This window comes from Marmota monax, unplaced genomic scaffold (genome assembly GCF_021218885.2).
Source record: "Marmota monax isolate L192 unplaced genomic scaffold, Marmota_monax_Labrador192_F-V1.1 WCK01_AAM20220418_F8-fsc00146, whole genome shotgun sequence".
NCBI lineage: Eukaryota > Metazoa > Chordata > Mammalia > Rodentia > Sciuridae > Marmota > Marmota monax.
In genome coordinates this window covers 3230274-3254475 of record NW_026694096.1, presented here as the reverse complement: position 1 = coordinate 3254475, position 24202 = coordinate 3230274, and positions in this window count along the sequence as shown.

The window sequence follows — 24202 nt, the reverse complement described above, 5'->3', positions numbered from 1 at the left end:
CCCACCCTGTCTCCTTTGAGAGTGTCTTTCCCCTCTTTTTCATGTTATCATAATAAACTTTGCTATATTTTTTATTATACCTCACATCTTTCTCATAATCTTCTCTCACCAGGACACAGTTCTGACAACACAGCACAACTTTCCAGTAATAGTGGGAACAGATCAGCATACCTGGTTGCCGTAGAAAAGAAAGCATTTTGACGATTAAGTGTGATGCTAGTTGTAATTTTTTTTAATGGATGATCTTTATCAGATTGAAGAATTTTCCTTCTACTCCTGTTTTGTTGAAATTTTAGCATGAATTGGTATGAGATTTTATTAAATGCTGTTTTTCCACCTAGTAAAATGAACATAAAATTTCTTAAGTGTTTTATAGAATTCACCAGCAAAATTATTTGGGCCTGAAATTATTGTAGGAAGGTTTTAAATTTTAATTAAATTTGCTTAATTGGAATAGAATTTGTATTTATTCTTAATTTAGGGAACTCATATCTCTCAAGGAGTTTGCCCATTGTGTCTGGGTTTTCAAATTTATTGGCATAAAATGATTAATAAAATCTCTTCATAATCTTTGTGTGTGTTTGGTACTGAGATTGAATTCAAGAGTGCTCTACCACTGAGCTACGTCCCCAGCCCTTTTTATTATTTTATTGTGAGACAGAGTCTCACTAAGTTGTCAACACTAACCTCCAATTTGCAATCCTCTTGCTTCAGGCTTCCAAGTAAAGTAGCTGGGATTACAGGTGTGCACCATCACAACCTATTTTCCCTTTATTAGTCTTTGAGTGCCGATAGAAACTGCAGTAATCCTTTATATTTAGTCCAGACACTGGCAATTTAAATTTTCTATTTGTTTTTGTTGTTGTGCATGGTAACTATAATTGTATTGATTTGGCTTCTCTTTCCCCCAAAACCAGTTTAGTTTCATTGATTTTCTCTCTTTCCTTTTTTTTTGTTTCGTATTTTTCTTTTTCTTTTTATTATTTCCTCTATTCTGCTTATGTTGGATCTAATTTGATCTTTTTCTAGCTTCATTAGGTGGAAATTGGATCAATGACTTTAAAACTGTCTTCTCATTCCTAACTTTTCAATAGGAGCTTTGTAGAAGCTCTCTGTATTCTTTGCTGTTCAAGTATATAACTGCTTTCACCCTGGAATTTAATTCATCAGGGTTTCTTCACAAATATTGCTTTTTAAAATCCCACAGATAAACATGATTTTGATTTTTATATTTTCTTGCTTTTAGAATGGAGCAAACAAGTTTTCTGAAAATTTCTACATCTTACCTGGTAGTGGATGTCTCTTTAGTGAATCTTTAGAGTACATATCCTGAACCTCACTGGAGTTATGTTGATGTCTATTTTATGAAAACAGTTATAGTTTCTTAGCATCTTTCCCCATTTTCCCTAATTTACTCCTGAAATAAATCTTGACATATTAATTCTGAGTGATTTTGGAAAAATCACTCTATAAAATAAGATGGTAACTATTAAAGGTTTTTTTTTTTTATTTCTCTCTCTTTCTTTAGCTTTAATAGAAGGATGATGAATAGGATAGAGTGACTATAATAAGGGAAAGGAAGTACTGGGGAGTGAAATCTACTAAATTATGTTTTTTCATAAATGAATATACCACAATGACTACAGTAATTTTATTTTAATAACACACAAATTTAAAAAAATAATAATAGAAGGGAGATTAGTAGAGTAAAAGAAAAAGATCAGGGGGTGAGAGGAAGTGAAGAAAGGGGAAAGTATTGCAGAACAGTATTGATCAAATAATGCTATGTGCTACACAAATATGGCATAATGAATCTTACTATTATGTATAATTATAATGTACCAATAAAAATATTAAATGCTTATCATTTCCAGGGAAGAAATAAACCAGTTGCCAGTTTAATTCTTTTCTCTAAAAGAGGTCCTAATTTTTTAACTCTCAAGGTTATGCAGAGTATCTCTTTCACATTTTTATTTCTGCCTTTAAAATTTTGTTTTAAGTAATAAAATGTGCTGTAATGTGCTTGGTAAGCATAAAATACTTTAAAAAAGGTGAATGAAGGAACATTTTATTCTATCATAAGACTTGTTTATCAGATATTAAATCTTTTTAGGTAGTTTTTTTCTGGTCTTTTCAAAAAATGATAGCTATTACTTCTATTTTAGAACATGTACACTTCAATACTCAGAGAAATTGCCATGGTCCCCAAAGGACCACCTTTATCATTGTGGATTCATCACGCCAGATCACCATACTGTGAGAAGCTAAAGCCATGCCCACTTGATGATTCCATTTCAATAGATTTCATTTTCTTCTTCTGACTGCCATTTACTCTCTGGTTGCATTAGAAAAAAGCACGGTTAAAGGAGTCCCATTGTGAAGAGAAGCAGGAAAAAGCTCTGCTTCAAGGCAAGAGCTAATTCACTATTCTGTAGGGACTGGTATTCATCTACCCTACAGTGAAAGGTAATCGCTCTATAGGCCCAATGCACTCAGCTAATCTAGGAAGAAGTTAATACCTGGAAACTGGGATTCAACCATGGTTTATGCATAAGTGCAATTACTACATATAAAATATACCTACTTGATATAAAATGTAGCTAATTTTCTAAAATAACCAACTGGGCTCAGTTTTCTCAACATTATATATACATTCAAAACTGTGATAGTTTGTGGGTGAGGTGTTATTGAACATCAATTGGGGTATTATTTACCAAATGTTAATATCTACGAATAAGAAAGTAAATAATTTCTGGCTTGGAAATCAGCCTTGCATTCCTGATGTCCTTTAAGGGACAGAATTATATAAGTGATGCCATTTGAAAATAACTGAATGATTGCTGTTTACTATTTAGTATTCAAACATTCTAATAAAAAGAAATAAGCTTTCCCATGAAAGGTATTCTTGTCAAACATTCCCAAGAGTAAGCACAATTTCTTATTTATATGAGTAGTGCGTGGGTTTAAGGTACAGCCATGCTATGCATATTAAGTTGCACAAACAGGAATTCATGAGCAGGAAAAGAAGCAACTAAGAGACAGCAGGAGCATAAAATTCAGAAACAAAGTCCTGGTATAGGTAAGAAGCAGTATTTTTTACAAGATTAATTGCATCACTTGGGAATGGTATGCCCTCAGAGTTAGTAATGGATAATCATTGCAAAATATAAAAAGTCCTCCAAAATACCCTCTCTTCACTTAATTATGTACTATTTTTTTCAGATGATTGCTTTTAGTTAAAACAAAGAAATCATAATGTTAAATTTTTTCAAGATCATGACGATCTAGAAGTTTGAAAGTATGAGATTTTCATTTACCAAATGTTCATAATATGGAAATCATGCTATTGTTTTTATCATTTCAACCAGAAAAGTATCAGCTTTCAGTTTTACTTGAGATTTTGTGCTGTATCTAAGAGCAAGACAATTTAGTACATAAAAGTGGTACATTTTCTTCATGATGCATTAAATATAACTGTTTTTATTCATAGATATTTTGGGTTTTATGTAAAGCACATTACCTATTTAGTCACTTGGCATGCTGCATACAGGTGTTTGAGTTTTCTTTGGAATCTGGGTAGTGTTGTATTCATTGAATTTTTGGTAGTCTTCTTATGCTGAAATAATTTTATTGTTTGTCCAAGCTAGTAAGAAGTGCACCATTTCGAGTTTTTCTTCTTAATATAATAGAAGTTATATTAAATCCCAAGAGTTGTATTACATATTGAGCAACTGTTATGAAAATTCTTTATGAGAAAAAGGATGAGTGTGACCTACATGAACTCCTGCATCTCTTCAAGTCACAATGCTCTATGATCATGTGATTGTAGAGGTGGTTTGTTACAATGGATAGAAGTAAGCATAGTATCTTTGCACAAGAAAGTCCTATGCAAAAATTCTCATATGGCTAGGTTCTACTTGACACCTGTGACCTTGGCAGATTGAGGAGCATCAGGAAAAATTGACAGTCTTTTATACTGAAGTTGAAACTGAATTGCTTCTTCCCTGTAAAATTTAAAGAATAAACACAATATCAAAAGTATGTACAAGTTTTCTTCATCTGCAAAGGGAGTATAAAACTAGGATAGTTCACTAAATGGTAGCTACTTGACTTATGGGCACATCTTTACTTATTTGTGAGTCCTAGAATGAAACTATGCAACTTCACAACTGATTAGTGATATCTAATACTAGTTGAGTACTAAATATGCATCAATAATTTTTCTAAATGCTATAATATATGAATTTATGTAATATTCACAACATTATTTGAGGTATATATTATTATTGCTATGAACAGTTTATAGAGGACACACAAGCCACCCCTTAACTTGCTCAGGGTACTAGATAGTGATCAAACTGAGGATTTAACCTAGAAATTCTGGGTCTATAGCTCAGACTTATAATGAATATACTATAAACAAATGTTAAATTGAACCCTGTTAATGACAGTCCTAGATAGCTGGTCTTATTTTTTACTACTAAATTGAATAGTATGGAGGAATTTGGTGACCTATGGCAGCTGAATCCTCCAGCCTAGAGAAGAAGATTCCCTATGCCCAAGCTTTTCAGAGCTCTTTTTGTTTTCCAGACCCTGAATTATTTGTCTATGTATCAATTATTGATTGTCTGCCATGTGTCTTGGTTTACTCAAGCTACTATGACAAAATACCATAGACTGGATGGCTTAAACCACAGACATTATATTCTTAACCTGCTGGAAGCTGCATGTCTGAGATCAGGTTGTCAGTATGGTCTGGTTCTGGTGGAGGCTTTCTTCTTGGCTTGCAGAATCTTCCCTCATGCTGTGTCCTTCAGAGACAGAGAGAGAAGGCCCTCTGTCTGTTCCTCTTTTTTGGAGGGCACGAATTCCATCATAGGGACTCCATAACCTCACCTTTTATTACTGAATTTCCAGGGGCCCTGCTTTCTGACACTGTGACATTAGAACCTGGGGCTTCAACATGTGAATTTTAGAGGAACACAAGCATTTAACCCCTTAACAGCCAGACACTGCTGTGGATACTGGGTGTGCAGTTGTAAACAAAGCAGGAAAACAGCCTTATTTGCATGTACCTTATAGTCTCATGGGAAGGCAATAAGCAAGATAATGATTAGAATAAATTTTAGTCTATCGGACAGTAATAAGTGCTAAAAGAGAGAAAAGATAGGAAGGTACTTAGGAAATGAAGGTGGGAGGGTGCTCACATTGGACACAGGGTGGTCAGGAAGGGATTCTGGGACTGAAAGGGCCATGTTCTGAAAAGAGCCAATGCCAAGGACTTGAGGGAGGCATTGCTGGACTGATCAAGACAACAAGAAAGCAGGGTGGCTGGATGGCTATGAATTAGGAAGAGTCAAGAGATTAGGTTAGAGACCTAAAAGAAGGGCACAGACCATGAAGGCCATTACAACTTCTAACATGAACACCAGAATTTATTCTGAGCAATATGAAAGCAATTAAAGGGCTTTGAGCGGAGGACTGACGTGATCTGGCTTTCATTTTAACAGAATAATTGTGGCTCCTCTGCTGAAAATAAACTGAAAAGGGGAAGGAGAGCTGAAGCAGAGAGACCAGTGAGGAGGATAACCTGTCAAATTATAAAAAGAGATTAGGCAAATGGGTGCTAATCATGCCTCATATGAATTGATCAAATGTTTTATTGGTTGCACACACACACACAAAAAAAAAACTTGAATGTGATTTCAATGCTAACTTCAGAAGACTTTCAAGGAAATTAGCATAGTGCACATTGTATTAATCCTCTTTCTCTTTGAAGAAGCAAAGCAACCTCAATTTGGATGTAAAGTATATATAAATTGAAAGTAAACCATGGCAACAAAACCATCCTTGAAATCTTTAAGGTTATCTGCTCCACAGTATAAAATTGAGATTCTAGATAAAATATTCTACAATGCAGTAAACATGACCTATACTTCTAAATATGATTTTTTAAAAAGTTAAAAGATGGATAGGACCATTGTGAGGAGTGCCAAAAAATCCTTAAGCCTGGATATCAACACTGAGAAGCGTTTGTGGACTCATTTTCATTCCATACAACAAGAAGGGGAATGAAGCTGAGGAAGAGATCTGATCATACAAAATAATCATGATTGCAAATATAAAACAGAAGAAGAAGATTGCAGCAACAGATGGATCAGGGAAGAGGCAAGGGAACAATAGGTGGCGGCTTTGGGGTCATGAAACACATTCTGTGTATAAGTTCAATGGCGAAGTCCCATGAGCTACAGATAGTTACATTAAGTGGAACTTTTTCCAAGTTTGAGATTAAATCTTGAAAGACTAGAAAATGGACCTTTCAAACTGACCTCACACCTGTTTGATCAGATGTGCCAAGAGGAGTGGGAATGTAACAAACCTACATGAAAAGTTGGCAAGAAGTTGGCACTTAACTGCCCTATTTCCCTTAGTAACCTCCAAACAACTAATGACCTAACAGTTGGACAAAGGCTACAATCATCCATAACATCAAACAGTCAATTTAAGACACTAAAGCAGCACTATAAAGACAGGAAGGAAAGTCAAAGGGAATTTCTGCACAGTATTTGGGAAAATTATTGGCCAAGACAGTGAGACTGTCTACATTAAAGTCAGATTAAAGATAACTGCAGTATTAAATTGATGCAAAAGTTTTTTTTTTTAAAAAATGAAAAAAAAAATTGTGTGCAAAGTACAGATAAGTATAGCTTTTTTGTGTGTGTTTCGAATTTTAGAAAAAACTTCCTTACTCTTTCATTAAAGGTATAAAAAGAGATAAAATACAAAATATCAAATAGATTTTCAATTGGAAACAGAGCTATCAGAGCAGCTAAAAGAAATTAAAATTGATAATTTCAAAAACATTGAAATGAAGAAAAATAAATTATTAGTGTACCTTCAATGGCATGCTGGACAGATTTGAGGAAGTGCAGAGAAAAGAAACAAAAGTGATCAATGAAGAAATCACCCCAGATAAAGATAAGGAAGGAAAGGTGATAAGGGAGACTATGCAAGGCTATTGCAATAGAGAAGAAAGATGACAGTCTGAAGTGAACTCTGAAAAAGGAGTAGGAGAGTTTTTCAGCGTGGTTGCATGAACCCATAGATTATCTCTCTTTGTGTTAATTTGCCTCACCCAAAGGAAAAGTGAACTTTCTCATGTCCTCAAGACAGGAGATAGTTACACAACTTGGAGAAAGGCAAGCTAGGTTCCTACCCACCCACTGGGACTGGGATAGGGCATCTCCTTTGATGAATACATTTCAAAGGGATGGCTCCCAGCTCCTTCAGAAGGGCACTCCTGGGTAGTAAAACAGGTATGAACATTTTGTTACAGATTTAAATCTCAAAGGAGCAAAGAAAGAATTTATAATGATAAGTGTTTGAAAGCCAATGCTCTCAGAAAAGGAAAGGAGAGACTTGTACAGTTAGGCCATCTGGATTCTGTAATGATTGAGTTGAAAGGGACATCAGGGACAGGAAGGAAGCTGCCTGAAGTTTAGTCAAGCTAAGGGAAGGATTTAGGCCATCTTGGTCAATATAGATGAGAATATATTTGCTATGGAGGCCAGCCAGTGAAGATTCAACCACAGATAAGTGTAGAAAGACATGATAAAAATATTTTCTAAAATAAAAAAAAATATGAGTATGGGGCTAGGGTTGTGGCTCAGGGGTAGAGCGTTCACCTAGCATGTGTGAGGCACTGGGTTCCATCCTTAGCACTACACAAAAATGAAATAAAGGTATTGTGTCCACCTACAGCTAAAAACTAAATATTAAAAAAAATATATATGACTGTTCTAGGAAAACTTAACACTAAGACTTATCTTGAAGAGATAACTAAACTTGGAGGAAAAATAAATCCCACAAGTCAAGGAGGAGAAAAACACATAATACATTTCAAATGGGTAGAAATATTTAGCCAGGTCATTTTTAGACCTCAAAGAACAGAAAGAATGTTTCAATGTCATTATGTGTATTCTTAGAAAAGGGTCAGATTGCAGAGAGCAATTGATGTCAAGTGAAGGAATTCTGTCTCTATGTTATGTCCGTTTTTCTTAAATGGAGATTCTAAAATCAATACATGCTACATCCTCTCCCCAACTTTTAAGATTCATTCACACATTAACAACTCTTCCATACAAACTTTTGTAAGGTTTTTGTTACAAAAACTTTTTGGAAATATGTTTGACTCCAGAAACTTTTTGTGAAGAATAACTTTGAACACTGTCCAAACTATGGTAATGTTTCCTCAAAATGCTGCCTAAGGTCATCAGATCAAAAGATTTATTTAAACAGATGGACATTTGAGAGAAATTAATACGCTGTGATTAGATTGGATTAGAAGCCAAGAGAGCTCAGAAACTGGAAAGCCAGTTGGGATGTTTGGGAATGAGCCAGACAGGAGGATAGTCTTAAAGAAAGAAGTGATAAAACATAGGGAAAGAATGGATAAGAGACCTGACTTCCTCTTGCTCAATTGCCCTGTTCTCTTTTTTCCAACAGGATTTTAAAGAATTGCCATTATTTTAACCGCCCCACTCCGCATACAGCCTTACAGTGCTAGTATTTGCTATTTAACAAATGAAAAAAAAAATTTTTTTTCTTCCTTCTGCAACCTTCTCACCTTCTTTGTTTGACTCCACAGGCAGCTTTTTGACAACAGATAGGCAAGTTAACTCTCACCTCTGAATAATTTTGGCATTTATTTACTCTATTATTATACAAAAAATCTTGCCTTAATTTGTGTTTCTTTACATGTTTATTTTTCTATCTATCTGTATTATAAAAGACTCCATGGAAGGAATCTTTTTTTTTTTTTTTTTTTTGTCTCCCCCAGCACCATAAAAGACCTAAAGTGCTAGGTAAAAAGTAAGCAATAATTGAAAAGATTTGCATATCATACTTTCCTTGACTTCCTATTATTTGATAAAATGACTGTGAATTTTAATAAAATGTTCTCTGGACATTGGAGAGAAATGGAACTGAAAAGAGTTCTTTCTCACAGAAAGAAAAATTCTTGACCTCCAACAATATAAACTTTAAAGGGAAATGTATGACAGTTAATTTAGTGAGAAATTATATTTTTTGAAATTTCTGTTACATTCATTGTTTCTCAATGTCTCACAAGATAATTTAGAATATATAGGCAAAACTGTTTGGCTTTAGATTGTTTAGAGATGAAAGATTTATATTCAGTTTTTTTTTTTTTTCTCAAGGCAGGCACTAGTGAATACAAACCAAGCATTAAAGTTATTTACCTTCCCTTTTTTTAAAAAAAAATATCAATTTCTATAGAAAAAAGTACAGATACCAACAGCATTGAGTGATGGAGTATAAGCCCTGGAGTCAAAACAGTCAAGAAAATTTACTTTGAATCACAGCCTGAGTGATAAAACCAAGAAAGGGGCAGGCTTGCCTGCTGAAACCAATAAGGAAATATCCTTGCACAGGGCTATACACCTGGTCCCCGGCACTCTCATCCATCTCTGCCCCAGTTGTTCTACAAACCAGTTCTGTCTGCTGTTTGCTTGATTGTTTTTATATCTTTATTTTACATTTATGTGGTGTTGAGGATCGAACCCAGTGCCTCATGTATGCTAGATGAGTACTCTACCATTGAGCCACAACCCCAGCCCCTCTGTTGTTGGTTGATCATACAATTAAACATTGTTTCTCCCAACTGTTAGTTAGCCTTTGATTTGGTATGAAATAATTGTTTACACAAATGGTGGGTCTGATTTGTATGGTTAAATAATTATTAAATATGTAACCTCAAGGATTCGATTGGTACATACAATAATGTTAGGGGAAAACAAACCATAATTTGGGAATTGGGAAGCTCTCTGCAATTGATCAAAACAATGAACATGAGCAGAGTTTCTCTCTCTCTCTCTCTCTCTCTCTCTCTCTCTCTCTCTCTCTCTCGGATTGAACCCATAGGTATTTTACTACTGAGGTACATCTCCAGCTCATTTCTTATTTTGAGATAGGATCTCACTAAGTATCTTGGGGCCTTACTAAATTGTTGAGGCTGGCCTCAAACTTGTGATCCTCCTGCCTCAGCCTTCCATGTTGCTAGGATTACAGATGTGAGCCACTATGCCTGGCTAGGGTTTCTTATATATTCACTATTTTTCTTCTGAATAGTCTACTTTTAGGTTCAAGGTATTACTTGTGAACTTGTTAGTATTTAAGTCACCCACTTACCTGGTAGGGATATTAAAGGGTAAAACCATTTTTTATAAACAAAAGGCATCATTCACAAAAAAAGTAAATATGTGAATGAGATATAAGGTATGTTATTAATAAATACAGCACATAAGAATTTTCCTCCTTTTCTTTTGTAGATGCTACCTACTTTGCTTTTTAAATGTCATCCATATTTATCAGACTGCATGGTTCTTGACATTTAGGATTTTTCTTTATCAAATAGTAACTGAAGCTTTGACAACAGGAACTAATTATCAAGGGACTGAAGAATAACTTATTTTTTTTTCCCAAGCAGTAAGCTATATAAAAAGTGTGAATTATAAATCATTTGTGAAACTCTGTAGTTGAGAATTAACATTCATTATCATAATATAGTTAAATCTTTTTTAAAGCACTTATTAGTTCTTGGAAGATACATAGAAAATCTCAAGAATTAAGTTTGATTTATAAGCTAAGTTATTCTTCCTGTCTCCCTAAAACATCTACGTACATCATATTGGGAAACCATTTTAAAAATCTTCCATACAACAAAAAGTCTTACTTGAAAAGAAATATTTAATGGAGATAATTATTTCTTCATAAAAAGTGCATTAAAACAAAAGTTAAAATTTCTATCCTTGATCAAATTAATCTTTCAAAATCTTATTTCCAAGTGTGTTAGCAACAAGTAACAATTTATAAACTTTAATATATCCACTAGATCTGTTTGTAACTTATTTAGCCGCTGTAAAATTTTTTCCTGCTCTCAAACCCATTCATTATAATGCATATAATCCAAAATATGTTTAGAAATCACAATAATTAATGGGAGGAAATATTTACTTGGAAACTTTAAATTAAAATATTTACTTTATAAACTTTAAATTGGACTTGTTAAAAATTTGTGATGATTCGGAGATTTGACCCTATTTCAAGGTGACAAGTTAGCAGACTACAGTTTTATAAGTGCTTAGACAAAACATGAGATTCCTGGATCAGAGATTAAGAACAGTTTATTTCTCACAGTCACAGCAGTAAACAGAGTATTATTTACCTTTTTGCTTTGGCTCTCTGAACTTCAGTTCTCATAGTAACACTTAAAGGGGACCAATTGACACCCATATATGCAGCCAGTTGTATTATAGGAGAGGAGCCCTGAGCTTAGAGAACCTGGATATTTTATAATGGGCAATAAATGTGCCTGATCTTTGATCTTCAAGACAACATTATTTCTATTTATATTTCAAGGTGGCCTGGTTTTACAGCCAATGAGACTGGGAAAACAACAGTCAATGCCTCTTATCTCAAAAGACATTCTATTTCTGAATAGAAACATGGGGGATTATGGAATATTGTCTCTCTGTGGTATTTTCTCATTCATGTATCTCTGTGTACTCTAGTAACACCCTTAATGGATCTTGATCATCTGAATGACACTAAATTTTTCTAAATATCAGTATATCAATGACTATTGTTTTAGTCAACTTTTTTCACTGTTATGACTAAAAGACCTGACAAGAACAATTTTAAAGAAGGAAAAGTTTATTTGGAGGCTTATGAGTTCAGAGATCTCAGTTTGTAGACCAGCTGGCTCCATTCCTTGGAATTCAACATAATGCAAAACATCATGGTGGAAGGGTGTGGTGGAGGGAAGTGGCTCACATGATTATCAAAAAGCAGAGAGAGGCTCCACTTGCCAGATACAAAATATATACCCCAGAAGCACACCCCCTTCAATGACCCACAACCTTCAGCCACACCCTACCTGCCTTCAGTTATCACTCAGTTAGTCCATATTAAAGGATTAATTCACTGGGTTAAGTTTTCATAATCCAATTATTTTACCTCTTAACTTTCTTGCATTATCTTACAAAGAGCTTTTGTGGGACACCTAATATCTAAACCATAATACCTATCAAATTATGCTAATTCATTCATTCATTTACCATAATTTAGGTAAAATGTCCCCAAATCCTCATATTTCTACATCAGTGGAAAGTTTATGGTTCTAAATTATCCATAAATCAGTCATCTTTCTTTGGATTAATAGTTCTGGTTTCTACTACAAGCCATCTTTCTTAAGAAATCCATTTTTCATTGACAATACTATTTTTAATTTATTTTTATTGGTGTATTTTAATTATACATAATAGTGGTATTAACTATGCCATATTGTACATGTACTTAGCATAATTGGCTCAATTTCCTTCCTAAAGATGTTTTTAATACAAATATTTTTGCTGGATGTATTGAGATCCTAAGATTGAAAGTGGTTATCTATAGTTAAAATAATAGAAAAGGAACAATCCAAAATCTACAACCAGTTGTCCTTCTATTAATTGACTACACTTTGTAAAGAGTCTGCTTGAAACTCTGCATAATGGTTAAGCTATCTTAAATGTAAATCTTTAGAAGAATATTTTATTAATTTTAAGATAATGTTGAATCATACTTAGGTGCTAAGAAAATACATAGCCAAAAATAATTGTAGTAAACCTAAGAATAATTAAATATAAATAAACATAAGAAGGTGAGAATAAAAGCTAAATTAGATGAAGGATAAAAATAACAGAGCCCAATATTTTATATTTTGGGGACACCCACAGAAAGTAAGATTTAAAATTGTACTAGGGATGACATTGTTAGAGTTTTGCTTTAGAAATCTTCAGGGTTACCCATTTCTGGTATTATGAATAGATGTGATTCTTACCCTAGGTTTTATGCTCTAATATTCAGTATTTTTCTGCCTCAGTCCTGGCCATGAAAATATGGAATCAACTATTAATCAGTAGAAACCATAAAGCCATCACCAGGGAGTAGTGTTCAAGCCAAGCACACTAAGACTGGATACCAGAGAGGACATCTGGCCATGGGATGCTTGCTCAGAACTTCTGCCCAACAAGTGCAGTACTTATTGGATGGATTTTAAATGACTCAGATGCTTTCTTATGGAGATTTCCAAAATGAGATAAGCACAGATTTAAACAGATGATGTTTCACTCTGAGCGGAATGAAACATGATGAAGTCATTTGAGTTGTTATTTAGTCTGAGTAATGGTAAGACCATTTTTCTCTCTTCTCTTTGCATCTAATATACATTTAAGTCATGAAACTACAAGTGGGATCCAGTGACAATACAGCTGCTGAGATAGATTTCTATCATCACCCACTTCTCTCTGCTTCATCAGAATAAATTCTTATTACCTAAAATGAACTGGTGTGTATCTTCCTTGCAAGGGGAAAAAGTTTCTCTGACACACAAGCATAGGATTAATTATGACAGAGGTGTTATTGTGTATCATGGAGTAATTCAAGATAATTATCTATAAAATTGCTTGTGCTATATAATGTGAATCTATTATAATTTCCAATCCGTCTTTTGTAGGAATTAGTGGAATCATTACTTACACATGACTAAGGTAAATGATGTCTATGCTGGCCAAATATAGTCTAGATTTTATCATCAGTTTTTCTTCTGTAGCTACATCAGCTTCTCTAGAAATACATTTAATATAAGTTACCAAGAATGCTGTCCCTAGATCTGAAGCAGTTGGAAACCTCATATTAAATAACCCTTATGGATTGAATTTATACAGCTCTGGGTAACTCTGTTTTTAGTTTAATCTTAATTGCCCAGAAGGAAAAATAGGCTTTTCTCCCTTCAATATAGTTTTCAAAATATACTGTGGGAGCTGCCTATTTGACCTCCCCACACTAACAGAGAAGGTATTTTGGATACTCCATGGAAAACTATAAATTTCTGTTTCTCTCTCTAGGAATACTTTGCCTATACTTGCAAAAATGCCATAGCAACTCTCCTTCCTTTAAATATATTTATACCACAATTCATTGTGGGGGAAGAGGGGCAGAATTTATCCTTTCTGACTATTTTTGAGAAGGGAGTTCAACTTGGAAATACTCCACATGTGCATAAAAGTTCAATTTTCTATATATCACTTTTGTTAAAATTCTAGTTTGAATGTCTCTTTACTTCCATAGCTTTAGTTTTATTGATTATTTCAAAATCTCTGGTGTATAGGCTGTATGTATATATATTAATCTATATACATATATAGTTATTTATTTTTAAACCCTTCCTATTTTACTTTTTAAAAATTGGTACAATATCATTATTACAAAATAATGGGGTTCGTTATGGTATATTAATTCATATACATAACATAATTTGGTCTATATCATTGCTCAGTACATCTCTTCTCCTCCTTCCTCCTGTTCCTATCCTTATTCTACTGGTCTCCCTTCTATTTTCATAAGATCCCTTTTTCCCCCTTTTGATGAGAGAAAATTTGACCTTTGACCCTTGGAGCCTGGCTTATCTCATTTAATATGATGTTCTTCATTTCCATTTATTTTCCTGTAAATGACATAATTTTATTCTTTCTTTATAGCTGAGTATAACTCCATTTTGCATACAAACCACATTTTCTTTATTTATTTATCTGTTGAGGGACACCTAGGCTGGTTCCATAATTTGACTATTGTGAATTTTGCTGTTATAAACATGGGTATGCATATATCACTGTAGCACATGTATGGTTTAAAGTTAATGCAATAGATAAAATTTTAGTTGTAAAAGTGCTCTGCAGATGTTGATGAAAAAAAGAAAAAAGTTAGAAAAAATCTAAAAATTCTAGAAAATAGTTTGCTATTTAAGATGAAATAAAAATGTGTTTTTAAGGTTAGCCATACACTTTAGCTATAAACTTCTAAACCTAGGTTTAAACTTCTAAACCTAGGATCAGTTCATGAAAATTACTTTCATATTTTCACCCTTCATATAGTTTTTAATATTTTTCTGTTTATCTCTGTCAAAATTAGAAGTGAAGCAAAGCACTTCGGTCGGAAGTGAATGGACTGTGGGATCAAATTTAAACTCACAGTTCAGATCTGTCACTCATTAACTCTGCACATTTGAGGAAGGCCTCTTTGTTTCTGGGACTGCTTCTTCATCATCAAAGTAGGACTAATATATATCTCAATAAATACTTAGTGATGAAAACCAGAAACTACCTTCATATAAGAATGGAACTTGTATCAATCCCACTCATATAATGCAGTGTTTTCCCTTTGATGTCTATTGGTCAGTCACTTAATACCCAAGTGAATTTGACTTTATCAAGGCTTTTTTTCCCTCTAACATGTTTAATATTGTCCATGCTGTAAGTTTTCGGAATAATTTGTTTTTCTTCCTGAGTGAATAATCTTCTGTATTATTGATAGATTTGCTGGAAAGTCTTAGGTATTCCATTTAATTAGCTACTCCAGAAAAAAAGCATTCAGGAAAGAAGAAATCCCCCATTTTCTTCTGTATCACTAATGTTGAAGATGTTAAAAAGTTCTGAGAATTTAAGTTTATGGATATTTTAGATATTCTTATCCCCACTCCCCCATTCTCTCTCAACTTGGAATTGAGCCCAGGGGAGCTTTACAATTGAACTACATCCCCACTCCTTTTTAAATTTTTATTTTGGGATAGGGTCTCTCTAAGTTGCTGAAACTGACCTCTAACTTACAATCCTCCTGCCTCAGCCTCCTGAGTTGCCAAAATTTAAGGTGGACCAGGCATGCACCACCATATCTATCTTCCTTTAAATTTTCAAAGAGAATTATTACTTAATGGGAATGTTTTGTATGACTGTGAGTAAATTTGATAAACTCTCTTTAGTTTACTATCTGTAAATTAAACTAGTAGCTAATCATTAAGATTTCTACTAGTTTTATCATTTTAAATTCACAAAATAAATTTTTAATCATATCCCACTAGCAAGTATAAGAAAACAAGACCCTACCACCAACCAACCCACAACCCCATTTTAGAATTAAAGTCAAACAAAATATATAATCATGCAACCTTTACAATGCATGGCCCTTGTCCATAAATACCTAATGATTGATTGTTTCTGAATAAAATATTTGTTGACAAACCTCTCCCTTGAATCCGTCTTCCTGTGGCTTAAAAACTGTCACTAATCTCTTCAAACTCCACATGATTTGATGACAGAAAAAAGATTATAAGCAAGGGGAGGAAAATGAAAGACAGACACATAGGTCCACATGACACAAATTTTAAAAAAGAAACTATAAGTAAATAGCAGAAAGATCAGTAGAGGGAAGACAACAGGAGAAAGGGAAAGAGAGAGTCCTGGGAACTAAATTAGAATAAATTATATTCCATGCTTTTATAATTATATTAAAATGAATCCTAATACTAAAAATAACTAATAAAAAATTAAATAAAAAAGAAAACCCAAAGGTAAAAGTTTAGCCTTTTGTGCAAGTGTTGAGTATAGGGTGAGAAATTCGGGTGTTTGGAGGGGTAATATATGCTAGAACATCTTTCTTCCTTGACTAAGGAGAAGATGCACAAACCTCCCTTTCCATTTCTCCATGCATATGTTAATAAATGTTGATGACATATTGCAAAGAGAATAATACAGAATTAAATAGTTGATTCCTGGAGATTTCAAGTCTAGTCAGTATAGGCTTTGTTTAGAAACTCTGCATGGTGATAGTGACTAAATGAGTCTTGAGAAAGAGGACTCCAAGAGAAGGAGAGGAATTGAGTTTGTGACTAATATATCAGCCAGTCATATGCCTGAAATGTGGTCCTTCCCTTGTCTCCAAAATTTTTAATAGAGATACAGGCATTGTAAATGCTTAATTATTATTGATATTCTAATCATGGCCAATGATGGGAATCCTTTTGCAACAATGGCCATCACATGGTCTGCTTAAAATTGGGAACAAAGACTGAGGGAAGCTTTCAGGAAATAGGTTTGGATGTAAACAAAAGCAGTAGCAAAGGTTCTTACCAAGATAGGGAAATTCATTGGTTGAGGTACCCTTGCAAATCTCAGAAGGCCTTTGAGAACCTCTCCATATCATGGACATATTCAGTGTGTTTGGTAATTGTAACATTACAATACCATGCCCAGTATTGTAACCCCATAAATATAGTGATGTAATATGTTTTCACAGGGAGATAACACAGAGACTATCCAAAGCTGAGGAGGTACTAGAAGCCACTCACTGTGGATTCCAGATTGTTCCTCTTTCTTTTTTTTAATTATTTTTTAAATTTATATATGACAGTGAAATGCATTGCAATTCATATTACACATTTTTCATATAGAGCATATTTTTTCATATTTCTGGTTGTATACAAAGTATATTCACACCAATTTATGTCTTCGTACATGTACTTTGGATAATAATGTCCATCACATTCCACCATCATTTTTAACCCTAATAGCAAAGGGAACATTTTTGGTGTGATTGAGAGGTCAAACCCAGTGAAAGTACTGAAGTACTTCAAATTGTTCCTACACCAAGTAAGGTGTCAGTGAAGAATAGGCACTGTTAATGTTAGGTAATCTGCGTTCTTTTTAGTGCTCTGATCACCTTACTTTTTGTCAAAGAAAAATCCATGCATCTTACTAAAATATTTTTTTATTATATGAATAAATAAATGACTGAAAATTTAGGAAACCTTTTGATCATAAAAGTTTTGTCATAGATTCTTTCTTTTTTCTGTTAGGATAAAAGAAACATAAATAAAATTAAAAATTAACCAATTCAAAAACTCAAAAGCCTTCTAAAAAGTAGGGGTTATGTTTTAATTCATCCAGTTTAACAATTTCCTTTTCAAATGAAGAAACTGAAGGTTTAAGAGACTCATTCGTGGCAAGAAAATGACATAAATCTTAGAACCAAAGTACACTGACTTCTGGTCCAGTCCTTGTTTACTTTGCCATTTATAAATTGCAGACTCAAAAGGTGTCTGATGACAATTGTCTATTCAGAAGAAAAACAGTGAAACAAATAATGAATGTGCAGGTAGTTTCTGTGTGAGGTTTCAAGTGGAAAGTAGAGGTTCTAGGATAAGAAAATTTAGTAATAGCCTGTTTCGGCTTCCTTGGTCTCCAATTAAGCCTTTTTTTCTTTTTCTGCTTTTCCAAAAAAATATTAATGAAGAATCACAGTACAGTCTATACACTTTGGTTCCATGTATGTATGTGTGTGTGTGGGGGGTGGTATTTGTGTGCTGATACAAATGAAATACCTACATAAAATGCACAGCAAATGGTAAAAGTTGCTTACTCTAGGACATAGCATAGTGATGAAGATAAGAAACATCTTAAGTATATATAACTCTGTGTTCTATGTATTTTTTATGATGGAGAGTATGTCATACTTCATTATTAAAATAATACACTAACATGAATTTTTAGTTCTATCTTTTATTCCTTGGTTTTGAAAACATTACATTTCTTAACTAGCTCAGCCATCCTTAAATTCATACAGATATTTGTCTTTGGTCTGCCCCGAAGTTATCTAGACCATCTATCTTCCCTTAAATCAGGACACAAATTCATGTTATTTTTTATTTTATTATTTTATGCTGCCTTATGTTTCAATTGGAATATTTATTTTAAATCCCTTGCCCGGAAGACTTATTAAAACAGAGAGAAGAACACATGATACTTAGACTATTGTGGATACTGAAGTTTATCATAGTAGTAACAAGCACTACACAGAAATGATTTTCTTTATTTGGATTGCATGTGGTCATAAACAAAGAATTGATCACACAGAAGCCTACTTATATTTCCTATGAGTCCAGAGAGACATTGTAAAGTAGCTACTACAGTAAAAAAGATTTCAGATGCAGTGTATCTTTCATAACATATTGCAGTTTTGTGTTCTCCAAGGAGCCTTTAAATAATAGATTTTCTTTATGGCAGGCTTACCTATGCAATTCTGTTTTGATTACAGTGTTATTTTCCTTCTCTCTTTCAAATCTTTCAAAAGCAGCAACAACTGAGTTCACAAAACAATGTCATTCTTACTCTATTATGTATAGTAGTTTTATAAACAATAAGCTTTTTATCCTCATATTTTATGACTAAGTGATATATATTCCAAGTAGGACTGATATTCAGTTTGTGTGCACAATTGGCAACCACGCCAGATCTTCCAGAGCTTAGCATATCTGAGTATTTCTGAGCTCATAGAAAAATAGCCACAACCCTAATCCACCTCCAAACCTCCCCTAGCATATTGGTTATCCTGTCAAGACTTCAGCAAGAACAGGGACTAATGAGGCACATTTTAAAACTGGGGTTCCCAAGCACACTGCTTTAGCTCCTGCTGATTTAACCTTTGTTAAGTATTTTGAATATCAAAGGATACTGGTTAGAATATAAATGTATATTACATAACATTTTTTTTTTTATAATTGGTGAAAAAGTACAGACAAAAAGCTCATCTACGAAAATCTTTGCATTTAAGTCCAATAACTTAAGCTGTGGCTTTATCACCCTGACTTAACTTTGTTTGATCTAGTTCAGGGATGTTTTCTAGAATAGTTGTTGGAGGTCCCCATTGTCCGTATAATGATTCCTTGGTATGACTCAGTTTATAATCCAAAGCAGGAATTGAAGTTACACTGTCTGGATTCTGATTTTGGTTTTGTCACTCTGCTAGCTGTGAGATTTTAGGTGACTTCTTATCTATTCTATGCCCTGTATAATGACAATTATATAGGATAATTAGTGCATGGCCCACTTTTTCAATATATATTAGTTATCTCTGTTAGGTTGATTGTCAATATTATTGTTAGTGGGTCAAATTGTCACCATTCAATAGACTGATTACTAGTGATGCATAAATTTAGATCTAATTTTCAGAAAAAAATTATTTCTATGCACTCTAGCCTAGCAGAAGTACCCTCAATGTAAAAGCTATGTTGCATTATACCCCCCAAAATTCTGTGAACAGACATTCATTATCAAATCACCTTTAATAAAGTCTACTAATGATATGCAATTGTAATAATTTAGTTAAAATTCCCCATCCTTGCCCCTTCTTCCTGCTCCGTGAAAGAAAAAAAAATATATGTTGTGAAGTTTTGCATTATATATACAGAGGAGATAGTAGCAACCAGAATTAATATTTACTATATGCCATATATTTAAGTATATTATTTTAATTCCCCACAGCATTCCTAAATGTAGCTATCATTATTCCGATTTTATAGATAGAAAAAGGATATTAGAAATATTAAATAACTTCCTAATTTTACAGACTAATAAGTTGCGTAAGTGTATTCCAAAATCCATTAATATAATTAAGACATTTCTAAAAGTATTTATTGAATAACTAACATCAAAGAGATTTGAATGGAAAGGTCTATGACGACTCTACTTAAGTGTAGCTTCAAATCTTCAGCTGCACTAAAACATCTAGAAACTGAAGCTGTCCTTTCCACCCCCAAAGTTAATTATTGTATGAAGACAATATGCATATTAGCTGAAGAAAAGTTTTGTCAATATAAGCATATTTTATATTTTCAAATTTATGTATACTGCTTATAAAAATCAATCAGTGAGGAAAATAAGAAGTTGTTTTGAGTAAAACAAAATTTTCAATGGGGTTCATGGGCCTCAGTATGTTCAACAGCCTTGGCATCAACTTCATTTTCCACCTCTTGTTTTGCATGACCAATAAAATCCTTGTTGAATCCTTATAAGTTTTACCTATACAGAGTTTTTAAAGTAGGTTTTGTAAAGTCAAGTTACTTTTGAATTAAACTGATCCAAGAGCCTGAAAGACGAACAGAATGATATTTTCATATCAAGTTAAAATACTAACATATACAACATTACTGGTATAATTGTTTTTTAAAACCAATATTCATAAGTTACAAAAACTATTTTAGATTAACACCACATAATAGGTCTAATGTTTATGTGATGTGGAATAACTCATTGATTCATCTCATTCTTACCTGGCATACAACTGTCTCTAATACGTACCTGCTATAGGTAAAAAAAAAAAAAAGTTTTATTTCCCACAACTTTTTTTTCCTTACTCTGTTCTCTAATTCTCTTCTGCCTCTATATTTTGGAACATCTAATGGTGCTCTATTCTATCTAGTGCTCTAATCTATCTTTGTAATAACTTTGACAACCCAGGGATTTCTGATGATGCTGAAAACAATTCATCTCTCTGTGATAGATATAAGATTTAATTAGAAGCAAGAAATTAAGTCCAAGGGGAAAAGATTGAACTCTCAAGGTGGAAATGGAGATTTTTTTCTTCTGATTCTGAGGTTATCTTGTGTTTTCCTTTACTTTCTTAAAAAAAATACAGATACAGTATAATGAGAGATTAATTGCATAATATAAATGATTCTACCATTTAATTTGTTTAATTTTTACCTTGCTTCTCAAGAGATGACATCAATTCCTAAATCAATCCAGAATGCAAAGTTTGAGCTGATTTACTGATGTTGCATATCAAAATGATAATTATCTTGTACCTATTCATACCGTGGAAGTATGATTTCTTCTCTAGTTTTGTTTGGATATTTATTATGGACTCTGAATGATCATTACACATGAAAAAAGTCCACCTTCTGAAACTGAGCAGTTTTATAAATCCGTACCATAAATTGATGTTTCAGAACAACCCATCTCAGAAAAAGATTATTAAGGGAGCTGCAACTATATAATTTCCCCAATGAAACTAGATGGTGCAACCTCTAAAATTTCTGGAATCTTTTGCTGTTTGAAGGTAAACATTCTCTTAGCTTCCAAAGTTCAGCTTTATGCCAAGACAGTAAAGTGCTAAAAATTAAATGCCATTCTCATTTTCAACAATTGAAAAGAAAAACCAGCTCTTATTGAGCAAATTAAACAAAAGACTCTGACATCGGAGCATCACTGAGAAAAATCCCCAACAAAAGCATGTGCAATGTTAGCCAGTAAATCCTTGAAAAGCCCTGGCCATAGACAAAAACATACTGTAGTATTTTAATATACTGTGAAAGTTTCTTCAACCTACATAAAATGAATTTAAAAAGGGTTTGAACTGTAGGTATCTTTATTCAATTGCTTGTCTGTGAAAACAACATTCAAATGACTTATGTGTCTAGGTAAAACTTAGCTTTCCATAGACCTTCAAAACTGTACAAATCTAGGCTATTTAAGCAGATTGTAATTGACAAGGACCTTTGATTTGGCTTGACTCTGTAGTACAGAGGAGACACTGCTATAGCATGGCTGTTCATCAAACAGGTCCTTTGCCTCGACTAACAACGGTGTGTCCATGGCAATGCAATTAGCACAGAGCCCTTTGAGATCCAGGAGTGAGGAAATAGGCGATAGTGTTGCTTCAACCTTCTTTGCACTACACAGTCTCTCTCTCTGTAATCTTGTATCTGAGAATCAATAGGTAAAACTAAATTATCAAAACGATAGCCTCAAAAATTTTATAGTTACACTAGAATCACTCATCAATCCTGACAGGAGCTTCATCTCAAACTGTGTGTTACTCAGCTCAGAGAGAAAGAATACAATTTGGAAGAAATTGACTAAGAGGCATGTTATCATCTTACTTCCTAAATTCTCAGTTTGCCCTCATATAAGGTAAATTCATCAGACATTAATTTCTTTTACTCTGATCTTTGCAGAATATAAGAATTGCCCATTATATACATTTTTCATCTTTTGCATCCTTTTAAAATCATCTTTTTCATCTTTTGAGAACATTGTCCATTAATTTGTTCATTGTCCTTAGAGACAGCATTGAATAGAATTTCAGTAAAATATATAATAAGAAAATTTAGATTCCTGTCCTTGCTCTGATACTTACAAGTGCTGTAACCTTTTACAAGGTATTTAATCCCTTTGGACCTTAGTTTTCTCATTTGAAAAATAAGCAGGTTGGACCAGTAATTTTCTAGTTTCAAATCCTCATACGTTTCTGCCTATATTCTCTCTGATACAGTGTGCTTGGGTGCATTTGTCATTCGTCTTTGTCAGCTCCAAAGCTACTAGCCTATACCATTGCTCTGGGATTATTAGGCTGGTACTTTAAAAGCAACTTGTCTCCTTCATCACCTGGTTTCCTTTAGACTGTCAGAGGTGCTAGAGGGAGACTGCAAGCCTGAAGGATGATATAAGACTTGTTCCTTCCTGTTTGTTTTTTGTTCCATGAACAATGTCTAGCAATCATATGTTGCCCCAGAAGTTGGTTTCTGTCTTCAGTTACTTTTAACACTACTTTTTCTTTCAACCCTGCAACATGTTAAATGTTTAACCATTTTCCTGTATTATATTCCTTACTGGATTTACTAATTTTATGTATAGATCTGGTCTGGTACTTGCAGTATGATGCAATAAATACAGCCCAAATGACATGAACCATGTTTATCCTCTTTACCTTCTTCCCTGCTATACCTGTGGCCTGAAACAGACCAACTTCTCAATGCAAACTAAGGGGGGCTTTTAAAGACAGGTGAAATTGACTAAAGTCCTGGCTTTACCACTCAAAAATCCTGTGTTACTGGGAAAATCTCTTAGTGTTTCCAATTTTCATCATCTAACCTCTCTCTCTCTCTCTCTTTCTCTCTCTCTCTCTTTCTCTCTCTCTCTCTCTCTCTCACACACACACAAACACGTGCACTCTCGAGAGCACACACACACACACACAAAGTGTTTTAATAGCTCCTGATTACATACAAAAGGTGTCTTCAAGGATTAAGTTTTTTTTTTTTTCTTGGATACTGTGGTGTAATCAGTATCCAGCAGGTACTCTGACTCACAGTTGATTTTCAAAATTTGTTTTGATGGATGAATGATGAGTAAAGGGTGCATGTAATTTTTTTTAAAAAATCAATTTTTATAATAGCTAGATGTGGTATATCTTTGACAAATTTTGACTATGCCATTAGTATGACTATTTTTCTGAGTCAGATTCCTCCAAAGCCTGGGAAGTATATGGGTAAGGACCACATCTTACATATGTCTCTGATTCAATACCTGGCATAGCATCTGGGTGTTGTCAGTGTTTGTCAAAACTAAATGAAGCATGTTACTGATAGTGTACAACTACAGTGAGTGCCTCCTCTGCTTTTGGTTATAATCATCAACTTTTAAATTCCTTTGTGTATGCACATGCTAAACTTTTGTAATTAAGAACTTTG